We start from the raw sequence: 18,060 nt of genomic DNA on the forward strand, positions 1-18,060 counted from the left end.
ACTTTGAAAGACCAACTGCTAATCCCTTTTTAAGAAATGAACCCCCAATTTTACAACAAAAAAATCCGTCCGCTTCGCGGGCACATTCTCAAGGCGCGCTTCGCTCGCTAGTTTGAGCGCGCCTAGGGCGCGAGACTATTGGTTCTCGCGCTTCGCGCTCGATAATATATTTATCTCGCGCCCCGCGTTCGGGCTTTGCATTACACTCCACATTTGTGTACAGACCACAATGCAAAATTTTCTAGATTCTATGTTAAAAACTATTATATCAAATGTCCATTATCATTTTTTTTGTGTACCTTGGTCTGGTATTGCTTATTCTGATATTGCAAAATAATGATCACATTTTATTTTTTCTGATCCTAATAGGGCCCGGCTGTGGTTGTTAAATCATTTTCCCTTTTCTGAAGTGAAGCTGAACACTTTCTTTTAATTTGTCATTAAAGAAAGTTCTCAAAGTACCTACGGCCTTGACGATTACATTCTCATTGCTTAAATCGCGCTTAACAGTTAGGTTATACAGGCTCTAATTTTTTTAATTTTGGGCTGGTCAAAAAATTCGGCTAGAATAGTTTTGAAATATATTTGGTATCTAGTGAAAATTTTGAATGAAATTTTTGGATCTATGAAAAAAATTAATTTTTCTATTTTTTGAAAATTTTGAAAAGTATATCACTTTTATAATTTTTATCAAAATTAAAAATTTTATTTAGATAATTTTCAAGTCTTTTACCTATCTATAAGAAACTTTGACAACAATTTTTATAATATTAAGAAAAAAATTTGAAAATTTTCAAAATGCTATAATTTTTGAAATTTTGGGCTAATCGAAAAAATCGGCTTGAAAAGTTTTAAAATATATTTGGTATCTAGTGAAAATTTTGAATGAGATTTTTCGATTTACGAAAAAAATAACTTTTTATATTTTTCGAAAATTTTCAAATTTTTGAATAGTATATAACTTTTCTAATTTTCATCAAAATAACAAATTTCATTTAGATAATTTGCAGATATTTCACCCAGCTTTAAGAAACTTCCACAACATTTTTTAAAATTTCAAAAAAAATTTCAAAATTTTGAAGATGCGCCCAATTTTTAAATTTTGGTTCGAAATATCTGATTAACGAACTTAGCCTTCATTTTGGATACTTTCAGAAGTGTATCAAATGAGGACTCGATTGGACAAATCCTTCAAAAGTTAACGTGGCTACAAAGTTCAGGTAACCATACATACAGACAGATAGACAACGATGAAATTTTATGATTTTCGGATTCTGCGAGTGCCGAAACGTAAAGATCCATTAAAAACCAGAGATCGAAAATTTGGACGATTACATTACATTTTGAGAAATGAGAATGTAAAAATACCTTAAAATTAATTCACCCTGCCAATAGATTTAAGTATGAATCAGCTAAGTTTCGTATGAAATGTAGTCTCTTTTCCAGCTTGCAGTGAAATTTATTATAAAAAAGTAATTTAAATAAATACAAACTTAACGTACACTAACAACGGAAATTATCTACAGATCCAGAATTGCTCCAACTTTATACCTCGATTTTATTATCTATCATCACGTATGGAATATGTAGTAAAAACCTGAAATTTACAAAACGTGAGCTATAAAATCTTATATTCGATTTCGGGCAAGGAAATTTTAAGAATTTCCGTCTTGAGGTGAAGCCCTCCAAAAATACTTTTTGCAGTAATATCATTGCAATTTGTTATTGTAATGACTTTTAGTAACAAAAAATTGTTTCCAACCAATATTTTTTGTTATAAAAATGGTTAGAAATATTTTTTCAAGCAAATGTACAATTTGTTAAATTTCCTTCATAATATTTTTCCTTATGTTGACGAAACCATGCTGTAATTATTCTAGAAGATCTAAGGACATCCCTATCATTACGGAATAATTTTCCTCATACAAGTTTAACAGTGATGTTATATAATTGGCTATATGCGAATAACTTTAATTTTAATAGCTGTAAACGCATTTATTAGCAAATTCCTAAATTGAACATTCTCTGAAAGGAAAAATCTTTTATTATTAAATATTGGTAGCGTTCAGGTCGCCAGTAATTCAAAATTGTGGAAATAAGCAAATAATTTGAAATAGTATGCTAATTTTTGATATCTAAATTTTTCTTCTTATAGCCGACTGTAATCAAATGTAAATATATAGGAAGGACAAGCTTAAAGTAAGATCTGTGATATAATATATGATACAGAACCAGGATATTCATTTATCACATTTTATAAAAAAAATTTAATTATTTTATTAATTAGTTCTTCCTCTACTTGGAAATCATGAAGATCATTTATACTCTGGTCTACACTTTGGCAATCATCCTTGATTCTATTGGTAAATTTAACAGTATACAACATTTAATAAATAATATGAAGCTTTTGAAAAAACAGCGTATCTGACATTATAATTTCGCTTAAAAATGTTTAAAGCTTCCTTTTATCAATTTTCTGAAAATTTGAAAATTCTGCTCAACAAAATATAGTAGAACAGTGAGACACTTCAATAGCGCTCCCTTTTGTAGCCTTTTCAAGAATTGACTGCATGCCACAGATATGACTAAAAGAATCTTCAGGGAGTGTCCGGTGGTCGCACATACGTGATGGCCAACCCATTCTTGGTCCTCCTAGTGGCGGAGCTTCTTCATCATCTTCTTCTCCTCAAAGACATCATTCTGCTGAGAGGTCTCTTCTTCCTGGCGAATCTTCTCTACGCGACAGGTCCAAGTCACCTCCTGTAAGGAGTCCATTTGTTGGCAGGTCTGTCGCTCCTAACATAAGGCTGCCTTCTCCTGACGGAAATGGATGTGGGCTTCAACAACTGAGATTTATTCGACTCATTTGCCGCACTATTCCGTGACGGATGTTCGAACTTCGAAGATACACTTTTCCTGCCGATACACCACTTGAAATAAAAATAACCGAACCTTTGTTGGGGCCTATTCTGAACCAAAAACAAATTGTGTTATCTTCATCTGCTGGTGACATCTTTGCAATACTGCAGACTCAGGATCATCTTGCTGGGGTTTATATGAATAGTGCTCGCAATAGCCATCCAAGACGAGCGAAAATAGACATAGTTAGCGACAACATTTCTCTGTTAACGCGAGAAGATATTACGACAACTCCAGTAGGAACCCGTCGCTCAATCTATGGGTGTTCTGGTGTGGAAAATGTCAACCAGATGTAAACCACAATTCTCTATACCAATATTAAAAAAATATATCAAACTAAAATATCATGTTCGCGATCAGAAATTGGACTATAATGTTTCATGTAACTGGTAGTTATATTAAAATGTCAATATTTTATAGTTCTCAAGGTTCCAATTTGTGGTTAATGCCCCCCTCCCCCAATTTAGAATAGTTGATTGGGGCTAAACAAGACCCCAAACAGATTGTGCAATTAATAGTTGGGCCCCAATAGGGCAGCCAAATCATTGGCCAAATAGGATACCGTCTGTTGTAACGGACAGCTGGCCGCAAAATCGCAGGTTGATTTTGTGTGCATCACTTAAACCAAGTCTAAACCATAATTATGTACTTTATTATTGATGCAGGTTTTTTGACCAGGGTAATTATTCAATAGTTTTAGATGTTAATTTTGTTTGTCTACTTGGTCTAAATCAATATTATTGAAATATTGATCAATCTTAAGAATGTGAAGAAAGCTATATAGCTCCTTTAGGATATGAGCTCAGGTCTTTCAGATTCCCGGTCTGATGCTCTACTAACTGAACTACGAAGAGATATAATTATCTACGCGCGGACATGCATTCCTTCCATTTCATTTGGTTTTGTGATTTTTTTACTCTTATATACACTTAAAAAATCACTCGTTTACACGCCGGATGTTGTATGTAGCTTACCAATTTTTTACGAAAAGATTTAATTTCACAATTTATGTTCGACTTTGAGGTAAATATTCTGCTCGTGATACTCGCGCTTGATTTTCGACCGCGATGATCACCTACTGAAACTGGAGGCAGACATGCTTGGACATTTTGGTTATCCTTAGAAAACCAGTAGAAGATTTTTTTATTTTTCTATATTCAAATTAAAGATAATATTCTAGAGAAAACTTAATACATACATTTTCTGAGCCAAAAGCCAAATGAACAAAAAACATTGGAAGCGTGGATTAATTTTAAGGGTTTTATTAGAGATATTTATACTACATCGCATCGAGGCATATCGTCACTATATTAATGTCGAAACCCAATCATGTGGCCTTAGTTTTCATTCGGTGTCGTTTTAGCGAAGTGTAAACAGCATTTATGAGAAATTTCACTTTTAATTCAATTCAAAGAAAAGTTCTGTTAAAAGTCATAGATTTCTTCTGCAAACTGACGTGGATTACGGAGGACAAATCTCGTACAGGCTAGTGAAAAGCCAAATGAGCTTGCAGATTCATTGAAAGTTGATCGTTAAACCATTTATAGACAGTTACATGCGCTAGAAATGGTCCAAAATTAACAAGATTGGGTGACATATGATCGAGGAAAGGGTTTCTGCATCATATTGTCACTGGCGATGAGAAATGGATTCGCTATGATGAATTCAAGCGTAGTAAATTGTAGCTTAAGCCCGGAAAACCATCAAAATCAACACTAAAACCGAAGATCTATGGATCAAAGTTCATACTCTGTATTTTCTGGGAAGAGCTGGGAGCTACCATGAGCTGTTCCAACCCAATTCAATCATCACGTGTTATCTCATGAGAAATCCCACCGCACCCGCCATATTCTCCAGATAAAGCGGCGTCTGATTATTACTTCAATCAATGCCCTGTGCACTATTGATCTAGCGTAACCAAAGATCTCTTCTTCAGGTAGTAAACGACGAGAATGATCATGAAACTCTTTTATTGCATTCAACGCAACGAACCAATAGAGGTCGAGGCATTCATGGAGTCCTTTAGTGTTGACAGTCGGTTGTAGAAATTTGAAAGCTATATGAGTACTATAAAGATAAATTGAGAGATGATTGATTTTTAAATTTGGGAAATTAAATGGTTTTTGCCATTGCCATTATATCCAGTATATTCAGCACCGGAATATATAGGTAAGTAACCGCAAATAAATTATAGAGCAACCCTTGTGAAAAAGAAGTATCAATACTTCTTTTTCTTAAGGGAAGGAATATACTTTTATAATTATTACAAATCCTTTTTCATTACCAGAAGACAAAATTATGGGAGTATGTGATTATTGAAAATAATACTTACTTTCCTGATTCTATTTACCGAATCGACGACTCGCGGATTCTTATTCTCATTAGCAAATTAATTGAAAAAAATACGATTGTCAGATGATATGAAATTTAAATTTATCAGTAAATTCTTAGAACGCAAAGGATAAATAAATTATATTCCCATTAAAAGAGCTCGGAACAAGGTTACAGTGACTACAGCGAAACTTGAGTCTATAACATATTGAAAGATCACACAGAGGCGTGATTGAAATAATTACCACTTCTTATTACGATATTTTCACCTTAACGGGTGATTCTCTAACCTCTACAAGCTTACCGTCCCACAAAATTATACTAAAACACGAAAATGTAATCAACTTAAGCCAGCCTCGACATCTAGAAAGTCATTAAGAAGAAATTCTAAACCAATTAAACGAGATGCACTCTAAAAATATTGTAGCCAAATCAAACTCTCCCTTTAACTCACCACTCTTGGATGGTCCCAAAGAAGAGAGATGCCTGAGGGAAAACTATGTGGAGACTAATTTTGATTCCCGGAAACTGTAAGAGAAAACCTGGATGAGATTGTCATGATTAGTAAAACAGCACAAGACGTAAGAAAGGGCTGAAATTTAAGCCTGATAAGTGCGATACACATGCAAAAATGACATAATTAGGGCCAGTATCAAAACATTAGATTAAAAGATGTTCCAGGTATTTCGATTAAAAATTGAATTCTTAAAATACAAAACTTTGCCTCGCAATTGGAACACTCATTAGGAGTACTCGACGAGAGTAAAGATGTTGTAATTCGCTAGGCAAATCTGATCAGAAAAAGCGTTTTAAAACTGAGTGCTCCGAGTTTATCAGAATGAAATTAAGGAAAACTTTAAAATTGACAAAACATGCTCGTTGCAGAAAAATATAACAATACCATTTTCTTCAGTTAGTCTTGATTTTTTTAAAAGATCACCTATTTCCATTTCATTAAAAAACAAGTCCCGTACCTTAACTGATCTTAGGAAAACACTAGATAAAAAATAAAACTCCTTCCACAGAATCAATGCCGACAGACATACCCGAACATCGACTGAAAAAGCGCATTCTCGAATTTCACCTATCTAAGCTATCCCGTAGTAAGAACTTTTTTTGTTTGCACTACGTAAATGCGGTATATTACAATTAATTACGGAACTGCTTCTTGATCTTCTTCTAACTTTGGTGCAAGAACTATGCTCTCGGAGCTCTTGCTTTTTAAAACAAAGGCCGATGCTTCAAAATCAAGGGTTTAGAGATATTAGTTCTTGCGCCAAAGCTGGAGTAAGATCAAGGAGCAGTTCCGTGAATTATTCTCTTGAATTTTCTCTGCACGTATCGCAGACAAAATATTTTATGAGGTTGCGAGGAGGGCAACGAACATTTTGTAAAGGGAAAAAAAAGAAAGGAAAGAAGCAAACTGATCGAAAGAAATTCTAACTAGGACTCATAAGATTTTGATTTAACTTTGGATTGCAAACAATATTATATTTCAGTTTTGTATTTTTTTCTATAATGGTTTAACTTTGTAGAGGATTGTGGTATACCATCTCTTCTCGAAAAAAACCGTTCGAGGGGGCATAGGGCGCCTACTGCAGTTTCCTTGATTTCACTTAGGGTCAATACGGTAACAGTGCTACTTGCCATATTTATTTTCATGCGTTATCTAGCTCGACGATTATATAATCCAGCAAGATGATTATGACTCTTCAATTTTGCAACGACATCACTATCGAATGTTGACATAACGATTTGTTACGATGTTGGAACAGGCTCATAGTGATTATTTCCTATTCTCAATTCAAGTTTTTTATCAACAGGAAAAGTGTATTTTCAAAGCTTGAATATCCCGTGAGGTTCTCTTTGGAAATACGGCGACTAGACCTAAGATGCTCAAGTCCAAGTCTCATAGGAAGCATTGTGAGAATCCGACAGGCCCTGGATGGAGAATGAATTCTTGCACCAGGAGACTTGGACGTGACCAGAAGAGGAGGTGGCTCGGCAGGAGCAACAAGCATATCAGGAGAATTATTTGTTTCCGAAGAAGAAAAACATTACGAAAAAGAAGATGAAGATGAAGCTCCTCCGTGAGAAAAACCAGGAAAATTTTCGCCATTAAGCAAATATTCGAACTGTGAACTTAACTTTGTAACAAAAAAGATAGCATTTAATTTTGTATGCAACACGGATATGGTTACCCCGCCATTCTTTTTTCAGTACCTCATTTCCTAAAATTTCATAATATTTTCATGCGATCTCCCCTTACAGCCTTTTTACTCATAAAACTACTACACGCATGCCCTCAAGTCTCTTCTACCCATTTAAATATTCCGTATTTTGTCTTCTTATACTTCTCGCAATACAACGTTTCTTTTACTTTATTTTCCAGTCCCCATCTAGCTGTTCTTGTCTATCTCTTTTCTCCTAGTCTCTTTCTAGATATTTGACAATCCATCTCTTTTTATTACATAACACTGTTTTTTGTATATTGATTCCCCTATCCTATCCCATCTCTATATTGCCTACTTATCGTCATCTCTTTGTTTCCAATTTCTTATATTCCGTATAGAATCCTCTCTTCCTCTATTTATTCTTCCTTTTTCGCGTTTATTTTACGTCTCTATTTTCTCTTGCTATTTCACATCACTAACTGTCCACCCTTTCCCTCCATAAGTATCTTATTGAATGTCCACAGACCCTTTCCACCGTTGTTCATAAATTTTACGTCCAGCCTCTCCTCTTACCTTCCATGTTCACACCTCTGCCTTATTGGTTAATACCGGCCCTGCCAGCGCGAACAACCTAATTTGTTGATGTGAATATATTTTAAACCTCTTTTTTCTATTCCTTATAACTTTTTCATTACCTCTGCCGATTTTATAAAAAAAACTCCTTAATTCTCCTATGTTCGGCCTTAGTTTGCATGATAAGACTGAGATATTTAGGTTCCCTTAATTTCTCTACCTGTAAACAGTTTCATCTCGCAATGAATATAATCTTTCTTTCTCTGCCCTATCCAAACTTCATCATCTTCGTTTTATTCGAATTAATCCTCACTTTTTTTTATCCAAGTATTTTTCTAACTCCGTATTTAACGCCGGCAGTCCATCGTCACTTTTTGTCAGCATCACTATATCATCCGCATCAGCGAGATAGCTTGTTCATTCTTCTCCTAGCAGAACGCCTCCACATCCTTTTCTTGTCTCCTCTTTCAAATCTTTGATTAATATATAAAACAGGAGTGGGCTTATAGGACAACCCTGCTTCACATTTCTAGTCAACCCAACTAATAACTACCTCCTATTTGTTCTCCCACTCCAGCCTCAACTTTCGTTTCTTTAAAGATCTCTGCTACTTTTCGTCCTCACCTTTTTCTCTAAACTTCCCCATACTATTGTCGCATATATCTTATATAATTTCGGTGTCAACGTCACCCCTTCATACTCTTATCCCTTTTTCTTTTCCTTTTCTTACAATTCCAGTTACAGATTTTTCTTCTTTCGTTATTTTCATATCCACTCCCCCTAAAAATTCTACAAAATATTTTTTCGAATTAAATTTCGACCCCCTGAATAACTCTTTTTTCCTTCATCTCGAGACGTCCTAACGGAAGTGTGCAAACGCACGCGACAGGACTTGACGGTACTTAACAAAAAATAAAAACAATAAAAAACTAACCGAGAAGTTAGCGCTAGAAAGTCTTGCTCGCGTAATTGAGCAAGATAAGGCTAGAAGTTGGTCAAAACTTTTATTATTATTATTGTTTCTATTTTAGGTTTAGTATCATCTAGTCGATCGCGCGCGTTGGCATCCTATCGTTAGGACGCCACGCTGTGTTTACTTAATCAATATCCATACTTCTTCTTCTGCGCTAGTATATTTACTGCCTCCTCTTCATATGTTTTATCGCGAAATCCCAAACAATTAATAGGACAAGAAATTAAAGTTAAAATGAGGAAAGAAACGAAATTAGTAATTGAAATAAATCAGAAAAATCGAAACAGAGTGCTATATTAATAAAATAAGAATCGAAAGAAGAATTAGGAAATAAACGTTTAAAAAGTCATAGACGATGTAGAACACGTAAGAATATTCTTGTCCCACTTAAATAAATTCTGCAAAAAAAGAGATATGCCAAGAAACAAAAAAGCAGCATTTTATCAGCATATTGAGAAATCAGAAAGCGAGCTAGAACGCACAAGGCTCTGTTTGACAATAAATGGATAATCCCTTCTTCTACATCTAAAAATAGAGGTAGACGGACAAAAAGAATATATAACAAACATATACATATATGTTATTTTCAAAGATGGCCGTGATTATTGAAATTGTTTTTTCAATTATATGCTTATATGAGCTACAATCGTTATCTCATGTATTATATAGCCCTCGAGCTGCTCCGTCTAAGATATTCATCTTTTACGAAGCAGGTTCAGGGAAAATATTTGATTACATAACCAGGCTCTAATTTTTAAAAATAAAATCATTATTATCTTTCATAATGTTACATAATTGAATACAATTATTTAGGTGAGAAATTTTTGATTAAAAGTTTTCTAATGATTCTGGACAAATTAAAATGAATAAATTCAAAGCAAAATAAAAAATAAAAAGCAAAATAAAAATAAAAAATTTTAATATTTCCAAAATTGTGAGACGGAATCTGGAAGGTCTGAAGGTCTATTTTAGTTTGTAATATTTCTTTTATAATTTTAGGAGTCATTTAAATCATTTTCAAAGCTCTTCAAAATAAAATGAGAGGTATTTTAGAAAACAAAAAGACAATTTGCAATAAGAATGTTCAAAATCAAATTCCGAGCTAGAACGGGCAAGGCTATGCTTTACAATAAAAATATAATCCCTGCAGGAAATTTTTTTAATTTTCCAAATGTTCGTAAATTGTAGTAACATTCGAATTATTATTGTAGATAATATTTGGTAGGTTCATTATTATTAAAAATATTTAAAATTTATGAGATTTGAAAAATTTCAAACAAAATTTTTATTTTTGAAGATATTGAGAAAAGAGTGTGAAATATTTCAACCTATTTTTTGAATTTTGCGAAATTTTTGAAATCTTATAAAATAAAATTTTAATGCAAAGTTCTGTATTCTTATTTATTATATCTGAAATCCAACAAAGTCGTTTTTGAAAACGATATTACTTTGTATTTTTAATAAATAAGGAGGCAGCTGAATATTTAACTTTTACGAAAAATTATTTCCCTTTTCTGTTCCGGCTAGGGGGGATCGAACCTACATATCTATACCTCAATCTATCGCCTAGCAGTCGGAAATGCTAACCACTGCCTATAAACCGACAAGTTGAAACTTGGTGAGAAAGCCATCTTCATAAGCTACATTTTAGAAAAGTTAAATACCAAATTTTGAGCTCTCTTTTTCTAATTATTTATTATTATACGGTGTTATGTAAATGTAAAATACACAAACTGTTAACAAGAATATCAATAAAATAATTATTAAATTAATAATTTAAATCGACTACAATTTTTCTTCGTGTAATATTTGATTTTTTCGCATTTTAGACCATTTTAAAAGTTCTGATAATAACATTTAATGAGCATTTAAGATTTTTATCGACGGAACATAGAAATTTTACCACATTGCGAAATAATTTTTTTAATAACAGTTTTCATTGAACCTTCGAGTAACGTTTTGCTTTTTAGGTGTTTTAGACTATTCTACAACGATTCAAACATACATCTAATGTAATTTTATCTGAACATTAAAAATTTTTCATGAAGGTGGAAATTAGAATATTTTCCAGACAAAATCGCAATGCAGAAGAGATTAAATGATACAGGTAAGTGTCGCTATTGCCAACATTCTACAAATTACTTTGCATATAAAAGGATTAAAACGAAAAATAGGGAAATGAATGTAATTTCCGTGGATTTAAAGGCGTTGTTTGAATCATTCGACGGTGGAAAAAGATAAAGAGGGGATGGCCGGCCTAATTAGACGCATGGAGAAATACTTAAATGATAAAAAGTCGAATCCAAATGAACAAAAGACAAAGCTGATGAGGTACAGAGAAAAAGGGGTAAAATAAAAAGATGAAATAGAGTAAGATTAGAAGAAGTGATAGGGTGCCAATACATGGGATATCTATATTTTGCAAACAAGTGGAGATCATGGGCTTTATAAAAGAGAAAGGATAAGAAAACAGGATTAAGCATTGTTGAAATATAAGAGCCTTGATGCAATACATTAACTATTTATTGTTTTTTCCCACTATGAGCTACTTAAATGTAACATTTTGAGCCGGCCTTGTATCACAAGGAATATTATTTTTCAGATCTTAATTTTTTCTTGATATGGATTAATTTTGTGGAGAATTCCAATTTACACTTGGTTTTTAAGTTCCACTCGAAAATACCGTTCGATTGAGCGTTGTCTTCCTACTGGAATTTCTTTGACTTCAGTTTGGGTCAATACGGTAACCCTGCCGTTTTCCATGTTAATTTTTAACCGTATTCTAGCTCTGGCTTTATATATGCCAGAAAGAACGTCATGGCTCTTTAATATTGCAAAAACATCACCATCAAATGCTGATAGAACAATCTGTTCTGAGGTTGGAGTAGGCCCGTAGCGATTATTTCCTATACTGACTACAATATTCTTATCAGCAGGAAAAGTGTATTTTCGTAGTTCGAATATCCGTTTCGGATTCAAAATAGGTATAAGCCGAATAAATCTGAGTTGTTTTACGTCACATTCATATCCAGCAGGTGAAGGAAGTCTCATAGGTGCATTATGACTGACAGGTGGAGCCATGGAACTGACCGGCGGTGACCTGGACCTAGACCTGACAGGAGGAGAAAACCTGTCATCTGAATTATTCCTTTCAGAAGAAGATGAAGCACCCCCGAGGGGAACACTTGCAATAGGATCGCCATTAGGTAAGCAGTCGAACTCCGAACTTAATTCTGTAACAAGAAAGATAAGATTACATTTCTTATGTAAAATGTGTTTGGTTTCCTGCCTTTCTTGCATGTTTTTTTGAAGCAGAAAACAAGGTCATCGAAAACGAAAATTTTGCGAAAGAAAAATAGTATACATGATTTTATTTGCTTGTAAGCAATTTCGTATTAAAAATTTACTCTCCATGTAGAACAAAGAGTCAAATATATTTTATCTTTATCAAAACGGAAATTACAAACCGTCTCAAAATTGCCTGGTACCACAATGTAACTTAATTAATTTTGCAATAATGATGTTGTTCCAGCTTTTGTTTCTTGTTTTATGATAGAAAATTATTAATAATAATCACTTACAAAGCGACGAAGGAGTGTAATATTATTAATAAAAAATAAAAGAAAAGTTCTCGTGCAGAATCAAGTTATCACTCTTTTGGACTGATATGTTTATGTGTTTACATGCGAGCCATAAGATGTTTGAAAATTATATTTACGAAACAATGCATTTTGTTTGTTCAAAATAATAATCTTATAATAAAAGCAATTAACGGCTCTTATCTTTAAAAAATACAATGCTCTGGCTATAATAGTTTTTGTTCCTAAATCTCACAATTTAATTAAAGCTTAAATTTCTGAACTCAAAAACGTTTAACAATGGACTTAGCGAGCGGTTGATGATGCTACTTAGGGTAAATTTGATGCAATCCAATACATTTCTCTATACTTAAAATTAGTGTAAATAGAATTTGAGAAAGGTATAATTCGCATGCAGTTCAACAATTTTTTTTAAATAAGGATATATTATTTGTTATACTATATTTACCAATAGTATTAAGGATAACAGACCATGAAAGAGCGAGAGTAGAAATGATTCTCATTTTTCCAACCAAGATAAATTGACTGATGAATTACTGCAAAGCTCGGTTAACAGTGGAAAAATCATTACTTTAATCGTTTCTTAATTAAATTTATATCATTTCAAATCAAAATATACATTATATGTGTGTGTATTCCGAGACGATGATATTACTTAAATCAGGCCAAGGATAAAGATTTGATTATCTCAACAGGCTGCGATAAAAATTTGAATCTTTACTGAAAATTTTGGAAGCCTTGTACCAAATACTGCAAACATTTTTCTGATTTCTTTTTTTATAAATTATTATTTTAAGAAAAATTGCTAAGGTATTACTATCTAGCCTAATTACTGCAAACAATGTTCATAAGTAAATTAGTAAATATTTTTATGCATGTAAAACTTTATTGGTTTTACTTTAATTGACAAAACTTTCATCAACTTCAGAATTTTTAACCTTATTCACAGATCTTAGATCGTATGTAATATTTCATAGTTCGTGCGAAACAGGGCATAGGTCTTATATTCTAAGCACTTTGAAAGTTTCCGTTTTCAAATTGAAATTGATCAATTTGCACAAAGATTTCTTTCGTTTTTATAAACAAATTTATAAGTAAAACTAACATTTGCCACATGTTGGGTGCTTAAATTTATCATTTATATTGATTGCGTCATTCAACTACTTAGAATGACTAAGTAGTTATGACCGAGAACTAAACGAAAAAAATTGTAATTGTAATGAATAATTTTTATAAACGAATTCACTGATATAGCATTTTTAAACATAGAAACTTTTCATCCATGATGTTATTTAATTTATTGTCAACCATAACAGCTTGATATAAGACAACAACAGTTTACAGCAAAATATATTGTTATGAATAAGTTTAATACGAAAGTTCTTTTATCATAGGAAATTATTCGTTTATTTTAGTTACAATTCTCTTCTGCGCTTAAGAATAATAACAATATGAGCGTAGAAAGTGAAACTATATCATTCATTTTATAGAAAAAAATAAAAGTATAGATTTGAAAACAATTATTTTGCTAGCGCTTTATTTTAAACAATAAAGTCAGTTTAAAAAATTTTTTGATATACTTTCTGAAGTGTCAGGTAGGTTTTCAAACATGATAAATACAAAATTTAAGGAAAAAGTTTAAATTGTAGCAGATATCGAGAAAAAAATGTAGAAGGTTTTTACGAGTTATAAAAATTTTCAAGCAAAGGAAAAAAATTTCTTAAGACCTCTAGCAAAATTATTAACGATTCATAATTTTCAAGAAAATAATTATAAAAGTTTCAAAACGTTTCAAAACATTTCCGAAGTAGTGAAAAAAACTGAAGGGTTTGAAGGCAATTTTCAAAATTTTCTTTTTAATTGTAAAACATATTTAAATTATAGTAGAAAATATTTAAAAGGTTTAGAAGTATTCAAAAAGATATTGTTGACAAGGACAAGACGGTTGGATTAAAGCACTTTGAATGACATTTACAGACCTGAAAGTCCGCACTTCAGAACTAAGTATTGCAACAAATATTTATGACAGTTGCTAGGAGGGATGGAGAAAATATAGGTAAGGAAAAAAAGAGGACAAAATAAAAGTGAAAAATAGGAGAAGGAAGGCATAACATGAGAAATGATCAAATGAAGTCTTACAATGTGAGGAGAAAGAGATCAAGGAATTAGCATGGATAATCTGCAGTATTGTGAGAAGAGGATTGGCGAAAATTTTGGAGAGATTGTATGGATGATCGGTAGTTGACAAAAAATCGCAATGCAGAAAAGATTAAATGTTTTAGAGAAGTGACGCTAATGCTAATATTCTATAAGGTATTTCGTAAAGAAAATGATTAAAAGAGAAAAAAAGGAATGATTTAAATTTTCGTGGATTTAATGGCTGCGTTAGAATCTTTAGACCATGAGAAAAGAGAGGATGACCGGCTTAAATGAAAGAATTTACACCTAGCTTTTCAGCTCTACTCGCTAAAACTGGCTTATTCGGTTCGCCACGTCTACTGGAATTTTATTGATTTCACTTGGGGCCAATTTGGTAACCCATGTTTGATTTTAAGCGCCTTCTAGCGCTAGGAATACATATTTCAGCAACAACGTTATAAAATTTTAATATTGAAAAAAAATCATCATCAAATGTTGACATGACAATTTTTTCTGGGCATGGCATAGACTCAAATCGATTATTTCATATTCACACTGAAATTTCCTTATCAGTAGGAAAAGTGTATCTTCGAAGTTCGTATATCCGGTGCGGGTTCATCCTGGAAATAAGCCGAATAAAACTGAATTAGGCAAGCTCGAATCCATATCCGTTGGGAGAAGGAAGCTTTATAGCTGCATTATGACAGGCAGGAGAATCCATGGAACTGAGACCGGGTAACCTGGTCCTGGTCCTGACAGGGGGAGGAGACTGGTCACGTGAATTATTTTGTTTTAGGAGATGATGAGGCATCGCCACTAGGTGAACAAGGAATAGGATCGCCATTAGGTAAGCAGTTAAACTGTGAACTTAACGCTGTAACAAGAAAGATTGGATTACATTTTTTATGCAACAGGATTTCCCGATATAGTTTCCCGGCTTTCTCGTATGTATTCTGGAGCAGAAAACAAGTTTTTTGTTCTTCTTAACATCCTCTTTATTTTGCAACTTTCTTCGGCATTCTTGTCCCAGTCCTTCGTTTGCTGAAATTTCCTAATATTCTCTTGCCAGGCTCCCCATCCCTGCTTTCCAGCCCACTACATATTTTTTCTCGTCATTTTAAAAGATATTTTGCCATCCATTTCTATTGATAACATTATACCATTTATTGTATCATAATTTACCATTTCTCCTTCTCCTCTCTGTCTCTCTCTCAGTCTTTCAAGGACTCGCTTCATTTTTATTTTTTACATTATCATCATTTATGATTGAGAAAGTATTAGAATTGTCGGAAATTTGAAATCACACTTTTCCATCGAATCTCCACGTTTCGAGATCCTCTGAATCCGAAAATCAGGTTTTCACGATGGCGTCTGTTTGCCTGTCCGTCCGGTCGTCGGTCTGGCCATCCGTCCGTCCGTCCGTAAACATGATAACTCTCGAAAAAATGATCGAATCAAATTCATCTTTGACACACTTTTTTAGGTTCTAAAAGAAAGGACGAGTTCGTGAACCAGCCATTTTTGATAGAAATTCAAAAATTGAGCGCATTTTTGAATTTTTCTTTTGAATTTGAAAATTCTATGTACGGATATTTATAGTACTAGAGAGAACAAAATATTTATCCTGATGACTTTTTTCGATAAAATAAACATTTTGAGAGTTATAGCGTCTTCAGACTTTTTTTAATTAACCGAAAATCAAAATTTGAAGTCGAAAAGCGCGCGAAACGAAAAAAAGTCAAGAGAAGGAAAACATTTCTTTTGAAAGCCCTACAAGATTGTCATAACCAATTTTTGGATTTTCTTCAAAAATCGAAAATTCAAATTTTGATTACACAAAAAATAATGGAAAATAAAAAATTCCATTTTATGGACAAACTATGTAGGATACGAAAAAAGATGAATTAACAAAAATGGTTATCCCAAAAAAGATCTAAAAGTTCGTTAAGAATCACTTCTTGATAGAACGCGTACTTTTTGTTTTATTCGTGAAAAATAAAGTTGAAAAAAATAAAATGTGTGGAAAAACGACAAAATTTACGAGAAAAAAATCCAACAAAACCTGTTTACGAATGTCTGTCGGAAATCAAGCGCGCAACGCGAGTGTCACGATGAGAATGTGTACCTCAAAGCCTACAGAGCTTTGAGAAACTTAATCTCTGACTATACTCAACTAAGTAGACAATTCAGGATGTGAAGACGCATATAAATACTGCCATCTAAAAGAGATCTTTCTGATAAAGTTTTTTTCAAGCATTGCAAATGCAAAGAGTAAATATCCGAGCGCGAAGCGCGAGATACAACCGTTGCGCGCCCTAGGCGCGCTCAAACTTGCGAGCGAAGCGATTTTTTGCAGATTTTTGTGTAAACTTACCTGTTTTATTTTTATTCAAGCTCTTTGTGGAACTTTAATGCTAACTCCCTTCTCTTTCCCTCCCTTAGTATCTCTTAAAATTTTTACGCTATCCCTTCCACCCTTGCTTCAAGAATTATTTCATTGAGCATTTCTATTAACATATAACCTGGACTGCTTCTAATTTGCACCTAATGTCTCTCTAATAGATCTCTCTTGTTATCCATAATTTATTTCTTCCTTCTCCCTATATTTTTCTGACCCTGTAAGTATATCCGCCATTCCTTCATGATTCTCTGTCAACATTACTATATCATCCACATATGCTAGAGAATCTATTTCGTTGGAATCATATTTCTTGAGATATTTCTATGTCTCAAGATAAAAAAAAACATCCAGTATTTTATTAAAATGTACCCAATGTACAATGGGGCTTCTAATCCACGAAGAAGGTATTTTTATTGAAAAAGAAACATGTTTTTTCTCTTATTAAAGATTGAATATGTCTCCCGTTCGCGGCATTTTTCATCAAAACCAATCGATTGGCTGAATTTGTGTACGTCATTTTTTTCGGGAAAATTAAAACTACCTAAATTATGCAAATTAAAAAAAAAAGTAAAAATGGTTTCTAAGCATGGATTTCAATGCATACATGTTTCAAAGCAGAGTTCATTCATTATTATCAGATAATACGATTTTCTTCAGTTTGTCTTGATTTTTTAAAAGATCACCTATTTCCATTTCATTAAAAAATAAGTTTCGAAACCTTAACTGATCTTAGGAAAACTCTAGATAAAAAATAAAACTCCTTCAACAGAATCAATGCCGACAGACATACCCGAACATAACTTTGGTGCAAGAACTAAGCTCTCGGAGCTCTTGCTTTTTAAAGCAAAGGCCGATGCTTCAAAAGCAAGGGTTCAGAGATATTAGTTCTTGCGCCAAAGCTGGAGTAAGATCAAGGAACAGTTCCGTGAATTATTCTCTTGAAATTTCTCT

Source organism: Belonocnema kinseyi, chromosome 1 (assembly GCF_010883055.1).
Source record: "Belonocnema kinseyi isolate 2016_QV_RU_SX_M_011 chromosome 1, B_treatae_v1, whole genome shotgun sequence".
Taxonomy (NCBI): Eukaryota; Metazoa; Arthropoda; class Insecta; order Hymenoptera; family Cynipidae; genus Belonocnema; species Belonocnema kinseyi.